Source organism: Natator depressus, chromosome 9 (assembly GCF_965152275.1).
Source record: "Natator depressus isolate rNatDep1 chromosome 9, rNatDep2.hap1, whole genome shotgun sequence".
In the NCBI taxonomy this organism is placed as follows: Eukaryota; Metazoa; Chordata; order Testudines; family Cheloniidae; genus Natator; species Natator depressus.
Genome location: NC_134242.1, coordinates 47,549,230 through 47,558,691, shown reverse-complemented (window position 1 = coordinate 47,558,691; position 9,462 = coordinate 47,549,230). Strand labels below are relative to the sequence as shown.

The 9,462-nt window shown below is 45.6% G+C and overlaps 1 long non-coding RNA gene across 4 annotated transcripts in view; it reads right to left on the bottom strand.

The window, feature by feature from the left end:
- Positions 1-9,462, bottom strand: part of LOC141994067 (uncharacterized) — a 62,701-nt gene that overhangs the window by 14,251 nt on the left and 38,988 nt on the right. For 3 of the 4 annotated variants that reach the window (XR_012641010.1, XR_012641012.1, XR_012641009.1), the window contains exon 4: positions 3,996-4,152. The exons of the other annotated variant lie outside the window; for it this stretch is intronic. This is a non-coding gene — a long non-coding RNA (uncharacterized LOC141994067). The remainder of the gene's footprint in view (positions 1-3,995; positions 4,153-9,462) is intronic. 4 annotated transcript variants of the gene reach the window in all.

Sequence of the window (9,462 nt, the reverse complement as noted above, 5' to 3'; positions counted from 1 at the left end):
GTTTGTTTGGGTTTTTCCTTTCTCTTTTTTTAAACACAAACAAAATAATTTGTGACTTTGATCCAGAACAAGAAGTCCTAGAGTTCCCACCATGGATGATGAGCAAGAAGAGGACAATATAATCATTAAAGTGGGGGAGGAATTAAAAGCAGGGGGACCATCTCCCAGTTGATACTAGTACTTTTATATGAGTTTCAGCCTTCAGCAAATCTGGATCTCATAAGACAACAGTGGCAAGACTAACCCTTTCACATAACCAACTAATTTTGTAAAAAGAAAAGGAGTACTTTTGACACCTTAGAGACTAACAAATTTATTAGAGCATAAGCTTTCGTGAGCTACAGCTCACTTCATCGGATGCGACTAATTTTGGTACCAATTAATTTTGGTATGTCCTCCAGATGGTGGAATGGCTGGACACATAGGGGCCCTTTGCCCAGGAAATGTAGCCCAGCAGGCCAAGTTAGAGCAGTGTAATTTGCATAGTGTTCTGGCAGGAGTCACCAGAGTGCACTGTTACACATAGAAAAAGAATTTGTAAGACTCGGTGTTTGAGCAGTACAGTCTTTGAGAAAATGTATTGTTAGTTTTTTTATTCAGGTTCTCTCAGGGGAGCTTCTACTAAGGCAGGAGAAAAGGAGTACTTGTGGCACCTTAGAGACTAACAAATTTATTTGAGCATAAGCTTTCGTGAGCTACAGCTCACTTCATTGGATGCATTCAGTGGAAAATACAGTGGGGAGATTTATATACACAGAACATGAAACAATGGGTGTTACCATACACACTGTAACGAGAGTGATCAGGTAAGGTGAGCTATTACCTGCAGGAGAGCCGGGGGGGAAAAACCTTTTGTAGTGATAATCAAGGTGGGCCATTTCAGCAGTTGACAAGAACGTCTGAGGAACAGCGGGGGGGGGGGGGGGGAATATTGTGTGGAATGTTGGTGTAGAGGGCTTCTACATCCATAGTGGCTAGGATGGTGTTTTCCCCATGTTTATTCCCCACCCCTACCCCCCGCGCTGTGCTCAGACGTTTTTGTCAACTGCTGGAAACGGCCCACCTTGATTATCACTACAAAAGTGATACCCAACACCCAAAGTGATGCCCTCTACACCAACATTCCACACAAAGATGGACTACAAGCTATCAGGAACAGTATCCCCGATAATGTCACGGCAAACCTGTGTGGCTGAACTTTGTGACTTTGTCCTCACCCATAAATATTTCATATCTGGGGACAATGTATACCTTCAAAATAGCGGGACTCCTATGGGTACCCGCATGGCCCCACAGTATGCCAACATTTTTATGGCTGACTTAAACAACGCTTCCTCAGCTCTTGTCCCCTAATGCCCCTACTCTACTTGCACTACATTGATGACATCTTCATCATCTGGACCCATGGAAAAGAAGCCCTTGAGGAATTCCACCATGATTTCAACAATTTCCATCCCACCATCAACCTCAGCCTGACCAGTCCACACAAGAGATTCACTTCCTGGACACTACGGTGCAAATAAGCGATGGTCACATAAACACCACCCTATACCGGAAACCTACTGACCGCGATTCCTACCTACATGCCTCCAGCTTTCATCCAGACCACACCACAAGATCCATTGTCTACAGCCAAGCTCTACGATACAACCTCATTTGCTCCAACCCCTCAGACAGAGACAAACACCTACAAGATCTCTATCAAGCATTCTTAAAACTACATACCCACCTGCTGAAGTGAAGAAACAGATTGACAGAGCCAGAAGAGTACCCAGAAGTAACCTACTCCAGGACAGGCCTAACAAAGAAAATATCAGAACGCCACTAGCCATCACCTTCAGCCCCCAACTAAAACCTCTCCAACGCATCATCAAGGATCTACAACCTATCCTGAAGGACGACCCATCACTCTCACAGATCTTGGGAGACAGGCCAGTCCTTGCTTACAGACAGCCCCCCAACCTGAAGCAAATATTCACCAGCAACCACACACCACACAACAGAAACACTAACCCAGGAACCTATCCTTGCAACAAAGCCCGTTGCCAACTGTGTCCACATATCTATTCAGGGGACACCATCATAGGGCCTAATCACATCAGCCACACTATCAGAGGCTCGTTCACCTGCACATCTACCAATGTGATATATGCCATCATGTGCCAGCAATGCCCCTCTGCCATGTACATTGGTCAAACTGGACAGTCTCTACGTAAAAGAATAAATGGACACAAATCAGACGTCAAGAATTATAACATTCAAAAACCAGTCGGAGAACACTTCAATCTCTTTGGTCACTCAATTACAGACTGTGACGGGGCAAGGCCAGATGGCTATAGAAAAGTAGTGGGAGATAGATATATTAGCTCCAGGCTAAACAAATCCTTGGTACCAGGATAAGTGAAATGGAAGCTGCTCTAGGTCAATTAAGACCCCTTGGGCCAATTAAGAACTTTCCAGAAGGCAGGGAGAATGCTAGGTTGATTGGGACACCTGAAGCCAATCAGGGGCTGGCTGAAACTAGTTAAAAGCCTCCCAGTTAGTCAGGTGGGTGTGCATGTCAGGAGCTGTGGGAGGAAGTTGCACTGTTGGAGAGACTGAATAGTACACACCATATCAGGCATAAGGAAGGAGGCCCTGAGGTAAGGGTGAAGTGGAGCTTGAGGAAGTGAGGGCTGCTGTGTGGGGGAAGTAGCCCAGGGAATTGTACATGTCATGTTTCTAAAAGGTCAGCTACCATAGCTGATACTAATAGGGTCCCTGGGCTGGAGCCCGGAGTAGAGGGTGGGCCTGGGCTCTCCCCCCCACCTTTGCCCCCTGATTAATCACTGAGACTGGGAGACAACAGAGACTGTGCAAGGAAGGATAACTTCTCCTCCCCTCCCCTCACTGGCTTATGATGAAAATGGCTCAGTAGACTGTGACCCTTGTCTCTAGAGAGAGAAGGGTTATGTGGAGGGTCACTGTGAGCCTCTGAGGCTAGCAAAATCTGCCAGGAAATGCGGGACCCATGGAGGCAAGGACAGAGCTTTGTCACAAGACCTAAAAGTTGCAATTCTTCAATAAAAAAACTTCCAAAACAGACTACAATGAGAGACTGCTGAATTGGAATTAATTTGCAAACTGGATACAATTAACTTAGGCTTGAATAAAGGCTGGGAGTGGATGGGTCATTACACAAAGTAAAACTATTTCCCTGTATTTACCCCCCTCCCCCCCTGTTCCTCAGACGTTCTTGTCAACTGCTGGACATGGCCCACCTTGATTATCACTACAAAAGGTTTCCGCCCCCCCCCCCCGCTCTCCTGCTGGTTATAGCTCACCTTACCTGATCACTCTCGTTACAGTGTGTATGGTAACACCCATTGTTTCATGTTCTCTGTGTATATAAATCTCCCCACTGTATTTTCCACCAAATGCGTCCGATGAAGTGAGCTGTAGCTCACGAAAGCTTATGCTCAAATGAATTTGTTAGTCTCTACGGTGTCACAAGTCCTCCTTTTCTTTTTGCGGATACATACTAACACGACTGCTACTCTGAAACCTGTCATTAAGGCAGGAGAGTTTGCTTTCTGCCTTGATCTCGTGAAGCAGAGCAATTATCAGGGTGGAGCTGCTCCAAGGGAGCTGGACAATGGTGGTCTGGGCCAAAATTTCCAAAGTAGGGGATTTCCTGAATGCTGGTTGCAGCCAATTATTTTCCAGGACTTGTGTACATAGTATAAATAAACAAATTACACTAAGAATACCAAGACTCCACAGCACTGATTTCTCTTGCAACAGGAAACCAACCTGTAAGTCTACAACATCTGCTACTGCTGAGCAGAAGTACGCTCCATGCCAAACAGACATAGTTTTGACCTCCTGCTCCTGAGATCATAAAATAAATTCTTAGTCAACTGTGCAGGAAAGCTGGATGTAAGTAAACATTATGCTTTGTAATGGCAAAATGTAAATGTATACTTTTAGGAACAAAGTCTGTAGGCTATACTTACAGCATGAGGGAAATCTGTCCTGGAAAGCTGTGACTTTGGCTCCTCTAGGCCATGCCAAGTCTGGGCACCGGTCTCGTACAAAGAGCAGGGAAAATGCCTCACTTCTGCACTCACTTGTCTCTCTGCTAGGCCTTGGTAGTATGTGGGAGGAAGCTGTCTGAATAGAATGCAGAAGGGACAAGAGTCAGGCTGAGGGGGAGGGAATGGGTAGGGGAGCAGATTGGGACAAGAAACATTGAAGGGGCCTGGGGAGATTGGGAAAGCTAGTGAAGTGGGAATTAGGACTGGAAGTTGGGAAAGGGAGTCCTGGGAGCCAGGGAGGAAAATGCTGGGAGACTAGTAACCAGAGGGTAGAGAGGGAGACTAAAATCAGATGGGGAGTTGGGTGGAAGACAGGGACTAGCCAAGCAAGGGAACAGACAAGGACTCCTTGTCAAGGAGATGGGTGTTAGGAGGGCAGTAAGATTGGATAAGAAGCCCGGGGAGAGACTGAGTTGGAGACAGCGGGGATGGAGAGAGAGGGTGTGGGGATGAGTGGAAGTCAGTGGGTGAGTGGGAAAGGACAGATCAGATGAGGAGCCAGGAGCAGGGACCTGGGACTGGTTGGGGGATGATGTTTGGGGAACCTGGGATGGGAAGTCCAGAGAGGGACACTAGTACAGGCAGAGCAAAGAGACTGGGACTGGGATGAGAAGCCTAAATGGAGACTGGGACTAGGGGTGGGAAAGAGACAGGGCTAGAACAGGAACAGGTTGGATGGGAAGTTGCCTAAGGGGTCAAGAGTGGGAGAAACAGGCAGAAGAGTCCGTCCTCACTAGAGCACACTCTCCTCCAATGCAAGGAATGGAACCCAACATCCCTGAGTTTCACCATGCCATTGCTGTCAGCAAAAACCTCTGGCAAACTGTCCCATCCCCCTCTAGTGCTACTCTATATATAGGATTACAATTTCCTATTGCTATCAGTAAGTCCATTAGCTCAAGAGGCAAAGGGCTCACCGTGGATCAACAAATTTGGAGAACTGATCATGCTGAAATGGTCAGCAGTTATTCCTAACTTGTTTGCAATCAATGTTTGTGAACTTTTCATCCCTGACTGGTCATCAGTCACTCTAAAGTATTTTGTAATCAGCAATTTTCTGAAACTGATCATATTTGAATTCTCAGCAGTCACTCTGAACTTGTATCCATCTTGTGTTACCCTGCGGTCCCTAGGCCTCTCTGGATTAGAAATATGTTTATTAAGGGTACGCCTCTCCACTGGTGTTACCAAGGGTTGGGGTCTCCACACTAGGGTTAGGCTTGTGTCCAGTAGGTATCCTCACTCCAGGGTTAGGTTACTAAGACAAGGTGTTTCCATGCTAGTGTTGCACCTGGGGTCACTAGGGCTCCCCGTGCTAGGGTTAGGGTTACCAAGATGGACCTGAAAAATCCACATGATGAGTCTCTCCCCTGGCTTCCCTACCTAGATCTATTATACGGTTTCTAGCTTTTAACTACAACAGACTAACATATCTACAATAACAAAAGGGACCACATGAAACCCAGAGGGCTATATGAAATGTTTCATTCCACCCAGCAGTATACTTTCCAGCAGCTTCCATTAACTCTAATTAATGCAGGGGGGACACAGCTGGGATAGGATAGAGCACTGTCCCCAGGTGAGGCAAGGTACACCTTAAATTACATATTCTCACCACAGAAGACAAAGAACATAGTACTTTCTCTGTTCCACACTGTAGGAGCAATATTTGGCATGTAATGAAAGTATAAAAATGGTAGAGCAAACAGAAAAGCACCTGTGAGCCTCCCCTTTGTAGCCTGGCCCCAGTCACAAGATCTACAAAGTGGCCACATGACAACAATCTGACTCCAAAGCCTCCTGTTCTAATAATATAGATTTAAGGTTTAATTGGGTTTGCAGTGATGGAATCCTGGGAAAGAGCTTAAATTATCATAGGGCATTAAACCTACAATATACTAGAAGTTGCATGTGAGCAGGCTGTGAAGGTGAGCCCATTATAACCGCAGGGTCCATGAGAAATGAGAGTTGTACCAAATTTCTGAATTTACGTTTGTGGAAACTCCATCAATCCTTCATCCTTTCTTTCAGATCTCCAGCCCCAATCCTGCAAACACTTATGTGCATGTTTATTGCTACCATGAATAGCTCCACTAAAATCAATGCATTGCTCATGCTAGTGAAGTTACACATACGGAAGTGTTTTCAGGATTGGGATGCACATCTGATGAAAGGTGCAGCCTTTAAATGACTTTGTGATGTGACTTCTCAGGACTTTTGTGAAGGGGAAGAAAACGATTTGTTGGGGTTTCTGACATATTTAGTTCAGCAGGTTTGCTCAGCTTTTCAGGCTTAAAGTGCTGTGGGGATTTCTGGAACACGAATGGAATGGAGAAAGGTGCAAACAGTTGGTGTAGGTCAAAGAAGATGATGTGTTCTTATATTTTTGCCTGTTCTTATCAATAAAGAGTCTGGGTAACCTTTATGATCTGCGAGGCTGAATGGAACAGCATGCAATGGCCTGTTACTGACAGATTACAAGGGAAGTCTTGTCCCTTCCTGCTTGCCAGAAAAATGTAGGACCTTGGAGGAGGTAAGGGAATGGTCAGGGATGAGAGGGATCCCTAGCAAAATAGACGGAAAACTTTTGTGCTCACCAGCAGAGACATGGGGGTTCTTCACCCAGCAAGCGGGGGGAAACTACACTCACTTTTTAAGTGAGTTAATTTAAATAGCTGCATGTAATCCCAGTCTTGGAGAGGGACAGGCTGTGCAGACCCTGGCCCTGGGTTGGCAGAGAAACAGTTAACCACTTTTCCTTAAATAGAGCCAGAGATGTCTGCCTTTTGGCAGCCACTCAGGAGAGGGTGCAGACAGCTGTGTAGAAGGGAGGCTCTGTCTCCTCTCTCTATATATATGAGTTTAGTTGGCTCTTTTTTAAAAAGTCTTCAGAGGGTTGTAAGGCTGAATTGGCATAGAGGATTGGTTTTCTGTACTGTTTATTGGGTGCTGTGTGATGTTTTTAGGTGGTTGGGAAGCAGCCTTGAAGATTAAACCTCTGTTTTTGCTGTGACTTTGCATGACATAAATCATGCTCTTTGGGAATGTAGTGGGAGGGAGACATATTTAATGACAAAACTCATCCTGAAGACTGTGTATCCTCCTCCTCTGTAGTATCTGCTAACTTTGGGCTGACTGTCTTTTCACAGTGTAGTTAAGGTGGTTGATCAGTGAGCGTACTAACCACCTGCTGTGATGTATCTTTCCTTCAGCTACACTCTTACCACTAATAAGAAAAGGAGTACTTGTGGCACCTTAGAGACTAACACATTTATCTGAGCATAAGCTTTCGTGAGCTACAGCTTACTTCATCAGATGCATTCAGTGGAAAATACAGTGCGGAGATTTATATACATAGAGAACATGAAACAATGGGTGTTACCATACACACTGTAACAAGAGTGATCAGGTATAGTGAGCTATTACCAGCAGGAGAGCAGGGGAAAAAACCTTGTGTAGTGATAATCAAGGCGGGCCATTTCCAGCAGTTGACAAGAACGACTGAGGAACAGTGGAGGGTGGGGGGAGGGAATAAACATGGGGAAATAATTTTACTTTGTGTAATGACCCATCCACTCCCAGTCTTTATTCAAGCCTAAGTTAATTGTATCCAGTTTGCAAATTAATTCCAATTCAGCAGTCTCTCGTTGGAGTCTGTTTCTGAAGTTTTTTTGTTGAAGAATTGCAACTTTTAGGTCTGTAATCGAGTGACCAAAGAGATTGAAGAGTTCTCTGACTGGTTTTTGAACGTTATAATTCTTGACGTCTGATTTGTGTCCATTTATTCTTTTACGTAGAGACTGTCTAGTTTGACCAATGTACGTGGCAGAGGGGCATTGCTGGCACATATCACATTGGTAGCTGTGCAGGTGAACGAGCCTCTGATAGTGTGGCTGATGTGATTAGACCCTGTGATGGTGTCCCCTGAATAGATATGTGGGCACAGTTGGCAACGGGCTTTGTTGCAAGGATAGGTTCCTGGGTTAGTGGTTCTGTTGTGTGGTGTGTGGTTGCTGGTGAATATTTGCTTTAGGTTGGGGGGCTGTCTGTAAGCAAGGACTGGCCTGTCTCCCAAGATTTGTGAGAGTGTTGGGTCGTCCTTCAGGATAGGTCGTAGGTCCTTGATGATGCGTTGGAGAGGTTTTAGTTGGGGGCTGAAGGTGATGGCTAGTGGCGTTCTGTTATTTTCTTTGTTGGGCCTATCCTGTAGTAGGTGACTTCTGGGTACTCTTCTGGCTCTGTCGATTTGTTTCTTCACTTCAGCATTTCTCTTTTTTTAAAAATAGGTAGCTTTCAATTAGCAGCTTGACTTTAGTCACTTACATTCAAAACTCTAAACCTGTGTCTGTGTTACCCTTCTCACTTTTCTGGGTTATGCCCCACCTATTCTTTCCAACAGGGCTTTGTCAGGCTTCCTATGCTGAAAGGAGACTTGAGCATCTCCTTTCTCTTCATGCTATCTTCTGTGGATTCACAGTTATTTGTCTGTCACATGGTCCGCTGGCCCTAGAATTCAGGGAATGGGGGACTGGAGGTTGGAAGCAAGGCTTGCTGGGCAAGGGGCTGGGACTATAGACCTAGGGAGTACCTGGCAGTTTCTCCTTGGAAAAGCCAGGGAAGAGGAAAGACTGGTGAAAGGTCCCACCCCCAATAAGAATCTGGGTGCAGCAATACCACTCTCAGCTGGTGCAGAAGTCTGAAAGGTCTGTGGACCAGAGCTTAGAAACAGCTGGGGAGGCAGCCTAGAGGTGACAAGGTGGCAATGGAACCCTGTGTGTGTGTGTGCATGGATGCTTTGGATAAAGGACCATGTGAGCCCTGGATGGAGGGATGAAGACAGTGGCTTTGTGATGAATGCAGATGAAGGAAACTGCTGTGACAATTGGTGCAGTATGAGCTTGAAGCCCAGAAAGACCACCTGTATAGTCTGAGGGTGTCAAAGAAGCCTCATGGTTTCATTCCCCTGTCTCAAAGGGAACACTACATGGCTAGAAGGCAGTGTCACCCAACCACTCAAAGAAGAAACTGAGATGAAAAGTATCATACAGGAGTGGGAGACTGTGGAGCAGTGAGGGGAAATGGAGGGACAAGTACACCTGATAGTGCAATTTACCTTGTTCAATCTGCCTGTAAGTAACAGTGTTATGGCACATCACCTCATACCACAGAAATGGCATAAGAGTCTTATGGTTCCACCTGACATAAGCATGAGAGGTGATAAGACCTACTTCTTACTTTACTGGTTTCTTCTGATTCTGTAAAAAGGACTTGAAATGCGAGGTCTGGGGCTGTAGAATCTTAAATCCAGATCTGAGCTCACAGTCTGCTATATGACTTTGGCATATATGGTGGGTTTGTGTAGAATGTGAACACTTGACCATGAAGA